Source organism: Bufo gargarizans, chromosome 4, assembly GCF_014858855.1.
Source record: "Bufo gargarizans isolate SCDJY-AF-19 chromosome 4, ASM1485885v1, whole genome shotgun sequence".
Lineage (NCBI taxonomy): Eukaryota > Metazoa > Chordata > Amphibia > Anura > Bufonidae > Bufo > Bufo gargarizans.
The window spans coordinates 419,831,339-419,848,704 of NC_058083.1; the positions used below are offsets into that span (position 1 = coordinate 419,831,339).

A 17,366-nucleotide genomic window follows, 5' to 3' on the forward strand; every position below is an offset into this window, starting at 1 on the left:
TAAATAACAAAAAAATAAAAAACAGTGCCAAACTGGTACCTTGCCTCACAAAAAGTATAATATAGAGCAACCAAAAATCATATGTACCCTAAACTAGTAGCAACCATACTGCCACCCTATCCTGTAGTTTTTAAAATAGGGTTATCCTGCAAAATGTCTGGATAAACTTGGGAATTCATTTTTCCTTTGATGATAGCAATCCGTCCAGGCCCTGACGCAGCAAAGCAACCCCAAACCATGATGCCCTCACCACCTTACTTCACAGTTGGGATGAGGTTTTGATGTTGGTGTGTTGTGCCTCTTTTTCTCCACACATAGTGTTGTGTGTTTCCTCCAAACAACTCAACTTTGGTTTCATCTGTCCACAGAATATTTTGCTAGTACTGCTGTGGAACATCCAGGTGCTCTTGTGCAAACTGTAAACGTGCAGCAATGTTTTTTTTGGACAACAGTGGCTTCCTCTGTGGTATCCTCCCATGAAATCCATTCTTGTTCAGTGTTTTACGTATCGTAGATTCACTAACAGGGATGTTAGCATATTCCAGAGACTTTTGTAAGTCTTTAGCTGACACTCTAGGATTCTTATTCACCTCATTGAGCAGTCTGTGCTGTGGTCTTGCAGTCATCTTTACAGGACGGCCACTCCTAGGGAGAGTAGCAGCAGTGCTGAACTTTCTCCATTTATAGACAATTTGTCTTACCATGGACTGATGAACAGCAAGGCTTTTGGAGATACTTGTATAACCCTTTACAGCTTTATGCAAGTCAACAATTCTTAATCGTAGGTCTTCTGAGAGCTCTTTGTCACCTTACATCACAAAAAGTGTAATAGCAAGGGATCAAAAAGTAATATGCACCCCAAAATAGTGCCAATCAAAAAATTCGCCCACAAATCGCCCAAAAATCATTGTTTCAAAAATGATATTATTGTGTAAAACTTACATAAATAAAAAAAAGTATACATATTAGGTATCGCCGCGTCCGTATCGACCGGCTCTATAAAAATATCACATGACCTAACCCCTCAGATGAACACCATAAAAAATGTAAAATAAAAACTGTGCCAAATAAACCATTTTTTGTCACCTTACATCACAAAAAGTGTAATAGCAAGCGATCAAACACCCCCCAAATAGTGCCAATCAAACCGTCATCTCATTCCCACAAAAATCATGTCCTACCCAAGGTAATCACCCAAAAACTGAAAAATGTATGGTTCTCAAACTATGGAAACACTAAAACATGAATTGTTTTGTTTAAAAAAAGAAAGCATTGTGTAAAACTTACATACATAAATAAAAAAAATACATATTGGGTATCGCCGCATCCGTGACAACCTGGTCTATAAAAATATCACATGATCAGATAAATGTTGTAAATAACAAAAAAATAAAAAACGCTGCCAAACTGGTACCTTGCCTCACAAAAAGTATAATATAGAGCAACCAAAAATCATATGTACCCTAAACTAGTAGCAACCATACTGCCACCCTATCCTGTAGTTTTTAAAATAGGGTAACTTTTTTGGAGTTTGTACTCTATTGGTGCATCAGGGGCGCTTCAAATGGGACATGGTGTAAAACAAAAACTGTCCAGCAAAACCTGCCTTCCAAAAACCATATGGCATTCCTTTCCTTCTGTGCCTTGCCGTGTGCCTGTACAGCGGTTTACAACCACATATGGGGTGTTTCTGTAAACTACAGAATCAGGGCCATAAAGATTGAGTTTGGGTTGGCTGTTAACCCCTGCTTTGTAACTGGAAAAAAATGATTAAAATGGAAAATCTGCCAAAAAAGTGAAATTTTGAAATTGTATCTCTATTCCATTAATTCTTGTGGAACACCTAAAGGGTTAACAAAGTTTGTAAAATCAGTTTTGAATACCTTGAGGGGTGTAGTTTATAGAATGGGGTCATTTTGGGGTGGTTTCTATTATGTAAGCCTCGCAAAGTGACTTCAGACCTGAACTGGTCCCTAAAAATTGTTTTTTTGAAAATTTCTGAACAATTTCAAGATTTGCTTCTAAACCTTGTAACATCCCCAAAAAATAAAATATCATTCCCAAAATAATCCACACATGAAGTAGACATATGGGGAATGTAAAATAATAACTATTTTTGGAGGTATTACTATGTATTATAGAAGTAGAGAAATTGAAACTTGTAAATTTGCTATTTTTTACTTCATTTTTGGTAAATTTGGTATTTTTTTATAAAAAAAAAAGATTTTTTTTTACTTCATTTTTACAGTGTCATGAAGTACAATATATGACGAGAAAACAATCTCAGAATGGCTTGGATAAGTCAAAGCGTTTTAAAGTTATCAGCACTTAAAGTGACACTGGTCAGATTTGCAAAAAATGGCCAAGTCCTTAAGATGAAATAGGGCTGAATCCTTAAGGGGCTAAAGAACATTTGGCAAAGTTATTTTAAATTTTCCATGACAATATTTAAAAAGATATTTAAGGCATTCGTGTCCTATTTGTTCGAGTGCTCTAGTTGTGGGGCCCCAACCCCGTTAAACAATAAAATAAAATAAACTTAGGCACTCCTTTTTTTGTCCTTCGGTTTTGTTTAAAGTATTGTGTTGACTTTTATTTGGTTTTCATATGGGCAACTTGTCGTGTACATGTGACGTTTCGGTCATATTCAGACCTTTTTCAAACACTAGTTGCCATTGGAAAAAGAGAAGAGAGAATAGTGGTTTAAGGAAGGTGAAATGTTACCAGGAGATCATACGGTGATATTTCACCTTCCTCAAAACACTATTTTCTCTTCTCTTTTTCCAATGGCAACTACTGTTTGAAAAAGGTCTGAATAGGATCGAAACGTCACATATACACAACAAGTTGCCCATATGAAAACCAAATAAAAATCAACACAATACTTTAAACAAAACCGAAGGAGTGCCTACGTTTATTTTATTTTAATATTTAAAAAGAAACATAAAATCTTCTTGGTCTGCAGAGATTAATATACTGAAGTGATATCCTAATCAAGGCCAGCGTCAGCATCCGGCCTACCCGGGCAAGTGCCGGGGCCCACAGCTCCTGTGGAGGTCCACAGCAGAGCTGCCAGAGGCCAGAAGCAATAAGTGCTTCCATCAATACAGACAGAAGTGCTCATTGCTGGAGTGCTGGGAGCTGCGGTCCTGTCCCTCACCGCTCAGCTCCCCGCACTCCTCCCCTCCTTCAGACCAGCGGCACACAGAATGGTGAAGCAGGAAGACTTTTCCCTGCTCCACCATTCAGCCTGCAGGCACGGATTGCGCTGCCGGCGACACTGTGCTGCAGAGCAATCTGTGCCTGCAGGTAAGAGAGGACTGTGAGCTTTAGGAACGGGACAAGGTGAGTAGTTACTGTGTTTTTTTGCTTTTAATACAGAGGGGTCACAGAGGACTTTATTACTATGGAGGGGGCACAGAGGACTTTATTACTATGGAGGGGGCACAGAGGACTTTATTACTATGGAGGGGGCACAGAGGGCATTTCTAATATGGAGGGGGGCACAGAGGGCATTACTACTCTGGAGGGGGCACAGAGGGCATTACTAATGTGAAGGGGGCACAATAGGCATTTCTACTATGGAGGAGGCACAGAGCCAGAAGGCATTACTACAATGAAGGGGGCAAAGTGGGCATTATTACTTTGAAGGGGGCACAATAGGGATTTCTACTATGAAGGGGACACAATGGTGATTATTACTATGAAGGGGGCACAGTGGGCATTATTACTGTGAAGGGGTACAATGGGGATTTCTACTATGAAAGGGGCACAATGGGGATTATTACTGTGAAGGGGGCACAGATAGGGCAATACAACTGTGAAAGGGGCACAGAGAGGGCATAACTACTGTGAGATGGCACAATGTGGGCATAACTACTGTGAGGGGGCACACTTCTGTACAAAACTACTGTGAAGGTTGTACAATGAGGGCAATACTACTGTGTAGGTGTATATATATATATTTTTAAGTATGGGGGGGGAGGGGGTGCCAGAGAAAGGACCCGCCCCGGGTGCCAAACAACATAGGCATGCCACTGAAGCAGGGAAGTATTTGCTCCCTCATACATCGTCCTGCTGATCTGTGTAGGAGGAGGAGCAGGGCAGGCTGGGAATCAGCCTCTGCTACTCCTACACAACAGCGCGATCTTTCACAGTATCCTGCTGCTGATGGGGAGTGCAGCTCATGGGAGGAGCCAGGTGATTGAGGCAAGGAGTATTATAATTTTTTTTTCACTTTATGTAAAGGGGGCACATCTGGGCATAACCACTGTGAGGGGGGGGGGGACATATTTTGAGATATGTACTGTAAAGGGGGCACATATCTTGGCATATGTACTGTGAGGTGGCACATATCTTGGCATATCTACTGTGAGGGGGCACATATCTTGGCATATTTACTGTGAGGGGGCACCAAGCATCTCACAACCTCTAAGAATAGCCAGAGAAAGAACACGAAAAAGGCTATCCCAAAGGTACATAGTACATGGAAGAACATATGCAAAAAAACAGAGTAAATATAAAGCTCTATGATGTCAGGGTTGTTGTTGGGTAACACAGGACCTCAAAGGAACCCACAGCTTCACAAATTTCTCATGCGTATGAAGTTCCCAGTGGGAAAGTTCTTCAAAGCAATATAATTATTTCATCTTGTTCATCCACATTGCCACTGTAGGTGGCACAGAATTTAGCCATTTCAATGGAACACGCAGTTTAGCTGCCATAATCAAAATATTAAAAAAAGGGAGAAGATGATAAGGGCAAGCTGTCACCCAATGATTTAACAAGACTAACTGGGGAGTCAGTGCAATGCGGAGAAACAAGATCCTACCAATCAGGTCCACAATCTGTGATCAGAAAGTCTGGATTATTGGGCACACCCACCAGATGTGGAAGAGAGTACCAGTGGTGTGTCCACATCTCCAGCAAGCATCTAGAGCATCTGGATAGATGGAAGCCACCACATCTGGAGATCTATACCAACCAGTCAGCAGCTTAAACAAATCCCCCTGAATTTTAACACCCTGGGAAGGACCATGAAAACGAGAAAGAAACAGCTCAATTTCTGTGGAGGAGAAGGGGACCCCAGATCCCTTTCCCAAGCCAGCAGGTACAAAGGCTTCCCTTGAATCATATCCATGGATATCTGTCTATACAGTCTGGAGATCAGGTGCTTAGGGGGAGTGGACTGGAGGAGAAGTGGTGCCAAACAAGAAAGAAGGAGACCTGAAGGAATAGCTTGCAAGGGAATCTGGGGAAATTATCCAGAAATGTTCATAGGTCTTCAGGCCTCAACACAGGAAGGATTTAGTAATTCGAGTTGATTTCACATATGAGTGTTCTGATAATATCTATGGTACACTAACAGCTTGACGCTAAATTCATTTGGTTGTGGAACCAGTGGTAAGGCCATTTCTTCAAAGTGTCCCAGGAACCATTTTTAAACAGGAAAATGCCAGAATGTATGTTGCTCGTGCTACTGTGAGCAGCCAGCGTAGCCTAAATGTGCTACCATGGCTGCAATGTGTCCAGACTAGTTTCCCATCAAGCACATCTCGGACGTCACTGGTTGGCAACTGCAAAGGGAGCTGCCAGCATTGGATCTTGAGAATTCGGATGCCGAAGTGCATTCAGCATGGCAGAAAATTCGTCAGACAACCATTAATAACATCACTGATAGCATGGCAAGACAGGTAAGTGCATGTATTTCTGCCTGTGTTGCTCATAATACTGAATAAACTGAGATGTTTCGAATATTTTGTTTCCATTTTTTATAATTTGCATATCATTAACATGTTTAGCAATTAACACATTTTCATAATTCCACGACTTTTCTCTTGGTGTTGCAATATCAATGTTGAGGAGTGCAGATGTGCCATATTCTTTAAATCTTGATGGAATAGATTAGGGTTGTTTCAATGCCAAAATTTGTTTTCGATTTCGATACCATAAAAAAGTATTGCGATACTCGATACCATGCAAAACATATAAAACGCAAAAAAAGCTGTGCGCATTCTGCATTTTATGGAACGTCCGGCCCATAATCGAACAGTCCTATCCTATTTTTGGGGGGGACAAGTTGACTAAAGAAAATGGCGAAATCGTGCGTTTTTTTAATTTTTTTTCCTTTTATGGCGTTCACCTCAAACGAGATTTTTAAAATATTTTCATAGTTTGGACTTTTCGGACGTGGCGATAAGTAATATGTTTATTTATTGTTTATATATTTTATATGTTAAATTGGGAAAGGAGGTAATTTATACTTAATATTTTTTTTTTTTTTTTACTTATTTTAAACTTTTTATTTAATAACTATTCCCCCCCCCCCCCCCTTAGGGGCTAGAACCTGGGATCTTTTAATCCCTTGTCCTATTCACCCTGATAGAGCTCTATTAGGGTGAATAGGACCTCACACAGCAGCATAGTACACACAGCAGCACTATGGCAGCCAGTACACACAGCCGACTATGGCAGCCAGGGCTTCAGTAGCGTCCTGGCTGCTATGGTAACTGATCGGAGCCCCAGGATTACACTGCTGGGGCTCCGATCAGAAGCTGCCACTGCACCACAAATGAGAGGACTCTGTGGCAAATGCCACCAATGATTTTATTACTGGGGGGCGGGCGCACTGTGCCACCAATGATTTTAATACTGGGGGGTGGGCACACTGCACCACCAGTGACTTTATGCTGGGGGGGAGGGGAGGGCGCAATGTGTCACCAATAATTTTAATACTGGGGAGGGGGAAGTGGGAGGGCGCACTGCACCACCAATGATAATTAACAATAACATTATGAGAGCAGCGCGATCCATGTCCTCTGATACTGGGCTGTGCAGTAGTACAGCCTCGTATCGGTAAAAGGCAAATCCCGGTATTGTATCGATAGCGGGACAAAAAGTATCGATTGGGTATAGAAAATTCGATACACGAAACAACCCTAGAATAGATTTTATGGTGTTGTGTGTGATAAAGAAAGTTTGGGATAATTTGCTTATAACCTAATCCTGATCTACACTTCTCCACAACTTTGTCTCTGACCTGTTTGGAGAGCTCCTTGGTCTTCGTATTGCTTACTTACTAGGGGTACAGCCTCAGAGCCTTCCAGAACAGGTGGATTAATACTCAAATCATGTGACAGATCATGAGACATTTTACTGCACACAGGGGGACCTTATTCAACTAATTATGTGACTTCAGAAGTTAATTGGTTGGATCAGACCATAACTAGGGGGTTCTAGAAAAAGGATAAATAAATATATAATTACAGCTTTTCAGTTCAAAAATTTTTTTATTCCACTATAACAATTTGGACTATCTTGTCAGGTCCAATACAAAATTAATAAATAATAATAATAATAAAATCTAAATTAAAACCTATTTAAATTCTAGGTTTTTATATCCTATTTGTTGGAATAATTAGCATGTTAAGAAATGTATTGTTTTACAGCTGCAATATAGTTTGTGGAGGAATCCTGAGTGAAGCATTACACAATTCTCACTGAAAGCGATGGGATGTCATTGTGATGCACAGAAATGTCAGGTCTTCTAGAGTGAGGGACGTTCTCCGTAGCCACTCCCCACTATGGACAGATGAGGGTCTTTAAAGAGGGTCCTTTTTCCATAAGCTTATAGTTTTCTAATGGAAGAATAAAAAATGTGTACCCAAAGGCCCCTTTCACACGGGCGAGTATTCCGCGCGGATGCGATGCGTGAGTTGAACGCATTGCACCCGCACTGAATCCCGACCCATTCATTTCTATGGGGCTGTTCACATGAGCGGTGATTTTCACTCATCACTTATGCGTTGCGTGAAAGTCGCAGCATACTCTATTTTGTGCGTTTTTCACGTAACACAGGCCCCATAGAAATTAACGGGGTTGCATGAAAATCGCAAGCATCCGCAAGCAAGTGCGGATGCCGTGCGATTTTCACGCACGGTTGCTAGGAGACGATCGGGATGGAGACCCGATCATTATTATTTTCCCTTATAACATGGTTATAAGGGAAAATAATAGCATTCTGAATACAGAATGCATAGTACAATAGCGCTGGAGGGGTTCAATTTTTTTTTACAATAATTTAACTCACCTTAATCCACTTGATCGCGCAGCCCGGCATCTCTTCTGTCTGTCTTCTGTGCTGTGTGCAGGAATAGGACCTGTGGTGACGTCACTGTGCTCATCACATGATCCATCACCATGGTAAAAGATCATGTGATGGATCATGTGATGACCGGAGTGATGTCACCACAGGTCCTGTTCCTCCACACAGCACAGAAGACAGACAGAAGAGATGCCGGGCTTGGCGATCAAGTGGACTAAGGTGAGTTATTTATTTTATTTTATTTTTAACCCCTCCAGCGCTATTTTACTATGGATTCTGTATTCAAAATGCTATTATTTTCCCTTATAACCTTGTTATAAGGGAAAATTATACAATCTACAGAACACCAATCCCAAGCCCAAACTTCTGTGAAGAAGTTTGGGTACCAAACCTGCGCGATTTTTCTCACGCGAGTGCAAAACGTATTACAATGTTTGGCACTTGCGCGGAAAAATCGTGCGTGTTCCCGCAACGCACCCATACATTTTCCTGCAACGCCCGTGTGAAAGAGGCCTAAGACAGACAACACTTTTAATTATATTAATTTTAAAAATTAGGAGATCGACTTAAAGAGAAATTCCACTTTTAGACGTAATCAAACATGTCATACAGATGTGTGAAGAACTTGACCAGTATGTCGGGTTAAAGTACATAAAACTTCTATTTCATACCAAAGATCATAAAAGCTAGGCTAGTTTCACACTAGCGTTACAGCTCTCCGGCAGGCTGTTCGGCAGAGCTCTCTCTCTCACTGCTACCCAACAAATATGTTAGGATCAGAGTGTAACGATTGCAGTCGCAGAGGGTGCGCAGCCCTGCAAGTGCTTTTTTTTTGTGCGGCTCCTTTTTTTTAAGTGCAGTGGGGCGGGCCCTCTGGCAGTGCACTGCGCTCAATTCTAACTTGTCAGCACGAGACAGACCCTCCGTGGGAGGTCATGGGTCTCGCTCTTGCGGCATCACAGCTGGAATGATGCGGAGGAGCGCTGCAGAGTGACCGACAGGATTGCGCGACTGAAGCTCTCAGCCTGTGAGTAGTGACCTGTGAGAGAAACAATTGGTAATTAATTTCTTTTTTATTTAATGTATGGCACCCACCGGCTTCATACGGGGGGGATGATCAGTGGTGCGGCAGGCGGCAGCACTAATGTCTGACTCTGAATTCAGGGGATGCCGTGCAGGACATATGAGGGGGAAAAATGAGAGAAATATATACAGAGAGGGACAAAAAATGAAATATATAGGGCAAAATGAAATAAAGTGAGAGAGGGGCCACTGACAAAACCTTGACCATAATAACCATGAGCTCAGCTGTGTCCCGCCAGCCATAAGAGGTCAGGGCATGGCACTGGCAGCAAATCCTTCATACTATGAAGGATTTGCTGCCAGTGCCGTGCCCTGCCCTCATATGGCCGGCGGGGCACGGCGGTGCTTATGGTTATTATTGCCAAGGTTTTGTCAGTGGCCACCTCTCTCACTATATTTAATTTTGCCCCCACTCCCTATATATATTTCATTTTTTGACCCTCTCTGTATATATTTCATTTTCATGTTGCCCCCTCATTATTTGCTGCTGCCCCCTGCCCTCATATGGCCGGCGTGGGCCCCCCTTTCGGAATTCAGACACTAGTGCTGCAACACTGAATCGGGGGTGGGGGGCAATTCAAAGTTTGCCCTGGGGCCCATAGAACTCTAGTTACGCCACTGGTTAGAATTCTTCCTGGGTGTAGCGGCCGGATCTCCACTGGATCCCACAGGCACATGGCAACATCTGGCTACGCCAGATCCGGAGAACTCCAGCAGGCTGTTCCAACAGACAGCCTGACAGAGAGCAGTAATGCATATGTAAAAGAAGTCCAAAAGTACATAGCTGTAAGATATCAGAAGCCGAGGCACCAAATTCAGAAGCAGAGGCACCAAGCCATGAGTGCAGTTGTATTGTCAGGATATCTCTAACCAAAGACAATCACAGTACTCGAGATGAAAAAATAATGGTTGTCATGTAGCAAGCTAGGTCAAAAGAAAGATCACTCGGCATGGCGACACTAGAGCTATGTTACAGCTAAGTTACCTAGATACTTCACATTGGATACTGTGGAGCATAGTACTATTTAGACCAGGCAGTCTATAGATGCGCCAAATTTACTGCAGTGGGTCATGCTGTATGGTTGACTGATCCTTTCCTACCAAATCTCTTTTTGCTAAGCCACACCTCTTGTTGAAAAAAGCACACAAAAAGTGTCTAAACCACTTAATAAATGTGGTGCAAGACATGTGCGCCAACATTCTTGATCAGTTTGAGCCAAAAATCTAGCACATTTTGATTGGTAAACTTGCCCTGTGTCTTTAAATGTCAGTCTACTGATAATTAAATTCTGTCTCTCTGTGTTTTTTTTCAAGCATTTTCTACCAGGGTGGCGTCTGCGGGCTGTGTGCAATTTACCCTATGAAGTGCTAAGCCAGACCACAAGTTCACAGGGAGTACACTACTGATCCAACGGCTATGCCAAGTGATGAGAAGACAGGATGTCTGAGCTAACTATAAGTTCAAAGTCAGAATTCCAAGGACATCATTGTTCCTTTATTCTGTTAAGTACATTAATCTCATTAGTCATTACATAAAGTAAATGATATTTTCATACATAATTCTGCGGTACAGAGCCAATACATGTATTCAATAGTGTTTCCTACAAGTCAATGGCACATTTATAGCAATGGCTGTAAGGAAAGCAGTAGAGTACAGTACACTTACTCTTGCATCTGCATCCGTTCTTATTGTGATAGTCATATAATGATTTAAGGGTACTTTCACACTAGCGTTATTCTTTTCCGCCATTAAGTTCCATCCTAGGGGCTCAATACCGGAAAAGAACTGATCAGTTTTATCCCCATGCATTCTGAATGGAGAGAAATCTGTTCAAGAGGCATCAGGATGTCTTCAGTTCAGTCACTGAACAGCGTTTTGGATGGAGGAAATACTGCACCATGCTGCGGTATTATCTTCGTCCAAAATTCCGTATCAGTTGGCGGAATGCCGGATTTGGCACTAATTAATATTGAAATGTTAAAAATGCCGCATGCGCAGACCGGTAAAAAAAAATTAAAAAAATTATTGAAACGGATCCGGATTTGTCCGTATGACAACCGGAGAGACGAATCCGTTCTTGCAATGCATTTGTGAGAGGGATCCGCATACAAATGCTGTCCGTTCGCATACAGATTGCCTGATCCGGCAGGCAGTTCCCGCGACGGAACTGCTTGCCGGATCACTCTGCCGCAAGTGTGAAAGTAGCCTAACATGCTTATACAAAACTTTTGGTGTACCATTCTACAAGTATGGGAAATAGCTGGAACTTTGTGTAATCCCTGTGTTTTTAGGTTGTTACTTTTTTAAACATTTCCAGTTTAAATTCAGATTTTGGTCCTTTCAGTTCTGGTAAGTTTATGAAGATATGCACATGTAATGTTAGGCGGGGTATGGACACTTTTGGGGACATTTTTTATGATTCCATTTTACTCATTTTGGGCTAAAATATTTTTTCAATTGGTCTTTATTAAAAATATTCAGCCGCTATTGAGATAGGGTTAAAAAAATCTGACTGTTTGCACAGAATCACTTCTGAGTTCCGTCAACTAACGGCTCATGTCAAGCCTTATCTCTGATCTCCTGACCTCATAAACACTCATCTAAGCCATATTCTTGTAAGAGTTTAGCTATAATGAGTCTTTATGAGGTCAGAGATGAGGCTTCACATGAGCCATCAGCTGATGGAACTCAGGAGTAGCAGCCTGCAAATAGACTGATTTTTTAACCCTTGTATCTCAAAGACAGCTGAACATGTTAAAGACTAATTGAAAAAAATATATATTTTTAACCCAAAATAAGTAAAATGCAATCATAAAAGAACATTTCCCTGATGGTCTCCATAGCCTTTAGGTGGTGCGTATGAACTCTGCACACGTTGAACTTCTATTTTTAGGAGGTGTGGTGCATATAACTTTCTACTTGGTTCACACTTTTAACCACTAATATCAACTTTTATTTTATTTTTTATTTTATTTTTTATTACCCTTTAATGCAAAATTGCATGATGGCGTGTGTGTGTATAAAGTGCATAGTTACATTTTGACAATTTGCCAAATATCTACTTTCAAAAAATCTACTGTTATGGGAGAAGTTAGTATACATTTTTATTTTGTAATTTATAATTCATTTGTACATGTCAATGGCATACAAAATTCTCAAAATCCCTGGAAGCTAATTTAAACCATCTGTCTTCCACAGTGTCACGGACGTACCGAGAAATACGGAAATCCCTGCGACAGTGAGTGGCAGGAGATCTTTGAGACTGGCAACACGTGGTTTCATTTGACATGTTTACCTTGTGGATCAATAGGCGTCTGTGTTGTTTCTGGTACTGGCCATACCCTTAACCTCCAGGTGTTGCTATTGTGGTAATTTAACTTTCCCTATTTATAGTTGTTTCTCCCACAATGCTGTGCAGTTTAAAGCTTTAGTTGAACTTGTAGGTAGCTGGTGTTTGGATCTCGGCTGAGTTCCTGGTGCTGCCATAGCTTCTCGGAAGTTAAGTGTTACTTTCCTTTTGTATTTTGGCTTTTCTGTGTGTTGCATTTCTTTGTTGTTTTGTATTAGGCCTTAGGGAAACTCCAGTTCATCCTTCCTTTTGGAGGAACGGGATGTCTCTTTCCTGTCATTAGTACCAGGGTCCTTTAGGGTTACATAGAACTTTAGTTATTTCTGTGTACGAACTCACCTACCTCTAGGGTCTGTTCATACTGGTAGTCAGTCAGGGCTTTCATTAGGGTTTTCACTAGGAGGTGTCTATCTTCCTTCCTTAGTTTTCAGGCCTTATTTCATTTTCCCTTTCCTCCTATGTTCGTTGTGGAGTTTCCCTCCCACACTAGAGCGTGAAACATGGAGGACTATGTCAAGGAGAAAGACCCATGCAGTGGCCGCTATATTCAAGCTGAATAGTGTGTGATGGGGGAACTCACCCCCAGGGCCTCCAACGGTCAGTAAAACAAAGGAGCCTGCTCACTGGGTGCCACAACCCCTTCCATTTATAGTCTGCCATGCCTGGTACTGCATTTAAATATCTTTCAAGTGAATGGCCCAGAGGTCCCTTCTGCTGGTCGTGGGAACCTCAAGGTTCAATCATCACATATTGATAGTTTATCCTAAGGATAGTACATGAATGTTTATTTATGGACCATCACATAGAGACCTAAATAAAAAGCTCATACACAATTATGACTCATACCCTCGGCATGTTGGCACATAGAGTCCCTAATGGATCCATAAATACGGGACTCCATGTTTCATGATACAAAGTTCCGACAGGTTTTATATGTACAAAACTATCCTCCTCAGAAGGCATATTTCTATGTAACAATACCTCCATAACACAGAATCAAAAGGAGAATGAAATTAGAGGCACATGAAGGTACAGTAAGGATATGTGCATCTCCATGGGTACTGTATTATGGCTCTATACAAAATAGAGCCATAACAAGGAGTCAAAATCCAAAAGAGAAAAAGTATAATAAAAATATCTAGAAATGCATGAATCTAAAAAAAAATCTTAAAATAATTATTTTGACTGAAAATTCAGCATGCCACTTTATGCTAAATTCTAAATCACACGGAAAGGAAACTCACTGTACCAAGAGCTCATTAAGTGAACCCAAATTTCACCAAAAGACTTAAAAGAGAATGTACAGAATTCCTCTGCTTTGTGACTCAGTGCCTTTGATAAATCTTGATACTTTTTCAGGTTGTTAACTCAAAGGCATAGTTCAAAGAAAGTATTTTTTTTTTTCTCCATTCATATAAATCCTCCTTCTGTACGAAACATTTGTAGTCATGAAGATGAAAGCCTTAAGGGTCCTGAAATGTTTGACGCCGATGAACTACAGAAGATGTTTTTGCTCCTACAGCTGTTATCCCAACAAATAGCTATTAAGTGCTGTGTACATGAGCCCAACAGAGCAAGTGTATTCATCTGCATACGAATGTGCTGACCTCTGACATACAGAAGAAATGTATTCCTAAGGTGTCAGAAGGGCCATGCTGTTCCGAGGATCACCCATTGTTCTCTGGACAGCTTTAGAGTTTGTCAATAAGAGATATGTTTATCAGGATCAGCAGGAAGTACATTACTCAGCATATAGTGTTCAATGTCATTTAAAAGTAAAAAAACAAAATGGGGAATTTTGAGAAAATGGAATCCCCCTAGATCCATAGAAGTCAAACAGAACTTGTCTAGAACTTAAAGGGGTTATCCCATCAGGACAGCCCCTTCTGAAATCCCCTCTGAGCCGATGATATCACCTGGTAAAGTTGCATCAGGACACACATTTTTTTTCCAGCAGCCACCTCATTGAAAATGTAGTATAGCATGGAGGCCGTTCAAATTAATTTGTGACGTTCAATACATAATCAGTCACTCTGACTAGGCGTGATGACAGTATGTACACTAAACTTGTACTATGGACATGTTATTACTAATTATATCAGTCGTGGTCAACCCAACACATAGAAGGAAGCCTCCAGTGCATTTAATGGCACCATCAAAGGGCCACACATTACATTTAGCCATGGCTGGGATAAGAGTTAAGTACACACATACACATATTACTATTTTAAACAGCTGTCTTTGTGGCTTGCATTTTCTCCATATATTTCATTTTACCTAAACAAGAGTTTGAATTTTATTAAAAATAAAAAATGCATCTCCCCCCATGATCCCCCAATCAGGGAAGCTATCAATGGCGATGATGCTTACCTAGCATAGGGTTAGGGTTTGTTGTGTGGAGAGTTAAAGCATATTACATACAGTTTGAACTATTATGTACAGTTAAAAGAAGTCTGTCAGCAGTTTTCAACATGCAAAACTGCTGAAGTATTAGGCAGGGACTGGGCAAAGCAGGACAAACATACTACTTGTGAAGCTTTTATTATCAGCAGTAGTGTTTATTGGGTCTGCATTGAGCTGTTTTTGTAGCCCCTGCCCTGCTCTGAATTACACTGAGCTGGTACAGCACACACTAACTTACAGGGGTTATCTGGGTATAAATCTTTCACTTTCCCTGTGCTTCCCTTGCCAGGCCCTGCAACTTACTAATGTACTTGCACTACTTTTTCTGTCTCGCTCCGGAGATCGGGAGAGTGGTCACGTGACTGCACCCCCTGTGGACTCTGACATCATAACCAGGCCTCTCGTCTGTCAGAATGGACACAGCAAGGGGATGATGGGGGGTGTGGTAGGTGGAGTTTTTGGCCCAGAAAAGGGTGTAGTTGGCATTTAGATTCTTGCCTCATCTAGCAGCACACAGCTCTATGGGAAGTGTTGTGGCTGCAGCTCATCTACACCCACAACCTGGAAGTTCGGGTTGTAAACAACTGAGTGCATCAGGAGAATGGAGATTGAAGTGAAGACTCAGGAAAAGCTGACAGGTACACTAGTGTGCTCTATATGAGACTAGACAAGGTTTACACAATTAAATAACATTGTTTAGGATCCCACAAAACCTTTAACTGAACGTAAACTCAGCAGGTAGAGCAAGTGTTAGGCCTAGTTCACACTTCAGTGTTTGGTCAGTGATTTCCATCAGTGATTTGTGAGCCAAAACCAGAAGTGGAGCCTCCACAGACATGAGGTAGAAGGGAAAGATCTGCTCCTGTTCTATGTTTAGAGCTGCACCTGGTTTTGGCTCACAAATCACTGATGGAAATCACTGACCAAACACTGAAGTGTGAACGAGGCCTTAAAGTGACATCAATTTATCATTCCCCTGGGGGCATATGATGCAGCCCGGCCTGCCACTGTGGTTTATAGTGTTCTACCTGCCTGTAACCATGATTTAAAACAGTATCAGTAAACAGTATTGTCATTATTCCATTCTTGTTATTCTTTATGTGTATACGTGTGTATATATATATATATATATATATATATATATATATATGCAGAGAATCGGACAGCACTCCAAGACTTGAAAAAAGTAGAAATCTTTATTCACCCATGTGAAAAATAATTGCAACGTTTCAGCTCACAATCGAGCCTTTCTCACGCTTGAGAAAGGCTCGATTGTGAGCTGAAACGTTGCAATTATTTTTCACATGGGTGAATAAAGATTTCTACTTTTTTCAAGTCTTGGAGTGCTGTCCGATTCTCTGCATATATTAGAAGGTGGAAAGCTCATTCCTTTGGACATAGCACCTGAGCCAACAGACTGGTGCCGCCAAATCTCCTTTTCTGCTATATATATATATATATATATATATATATATATCTAGTGACAGGACCAGGGGGAAAGTGGTAGAAATAGTCTACATTTCACCTAGGTTCCTATCTTAGGCCCCATGCACACGACCGTTGTTTTGGTCCGCATCCGAGCCGCTGTTTTTGCGACTTGGATGCGGACCTATTGACTTCAATGGGGCCGCAAAAGATGCGGACAGCACTCTGTGTGCTGTCCGCATCCGTTGCTCGGTTCCGTGGTCAGCAAAGAAAATATAACCTGTCCTATTCTTGTCCGTTTGGCGGACAAGAATAGGCAGTTATATCAATGGCTGTCCGTGCCGTTCCACAAATTGCGGAACACACACGGACGCCATCCGTGTTTTTTAGATCTGCAATTTGCGGACCGCAAAACACACAACGGTCGTGTGTATGAGGCGTTATACATTCTAAATAGCAACCAGGGAGTTGACGCAGCAAGGAAAACTAGGTTTTCTGTTTGTAAGGGTTATCAAAAACCTGGTTAGAAGGGCCTCGCTGCTTGGAGCAGGGAGAGTTGGGTGGGTCCTTGCTCCAATTAGCCACTCCAGGTATTTGTGGAACTGTGGCTAATCACCTGAGAACCTGGGTGCGCTATAAAGTGCAGACAGCTCACTAGCTGATGGCCTCTGCTCCTGGGAAAGCTCTGACGTGAGTAAAAAAATAAAAAATAAAAAGCAACTGTGTGTTTTGTTTATGGTGCTAGGTACAAGGCTCAGTTTACCATTAGGTAGGAAGGAACTGCTTGAAGTCTAGAGGTAGTGGCCAGACGATCAGGGTTTTCTTTTATTTTGTACTGTTTTGTTTAATACTTTTGTCTGCAAAAGCCAATAAAACTGGATGAGGCAAGTTGCACCATTCTTGCTTGGACTGGACTGTGTTTTGTGTGCCAACAGCTATCCTAGGAGATGGTGATCCCGAGAGCTAATCCCGTTACAATATATATTTGTATCTATATATTA

The 17,366-nt window shown here is 41.5% G+C and overlaps 1 protein-coding gene across 1 annotated transcript in view; it reads right to left on the reverse strand.

Moving 5' to 3' along the window:
* Positions 1 to 17,366, reverse strand: part of ACOXL (acyl-CoA oxidase like) — a 511,506-nt gene that overhangs the window by 82,216 nt on the left and 411,924 nt on the right. The gene's annotated exons all lie outside the window — the stretch shown is intronic.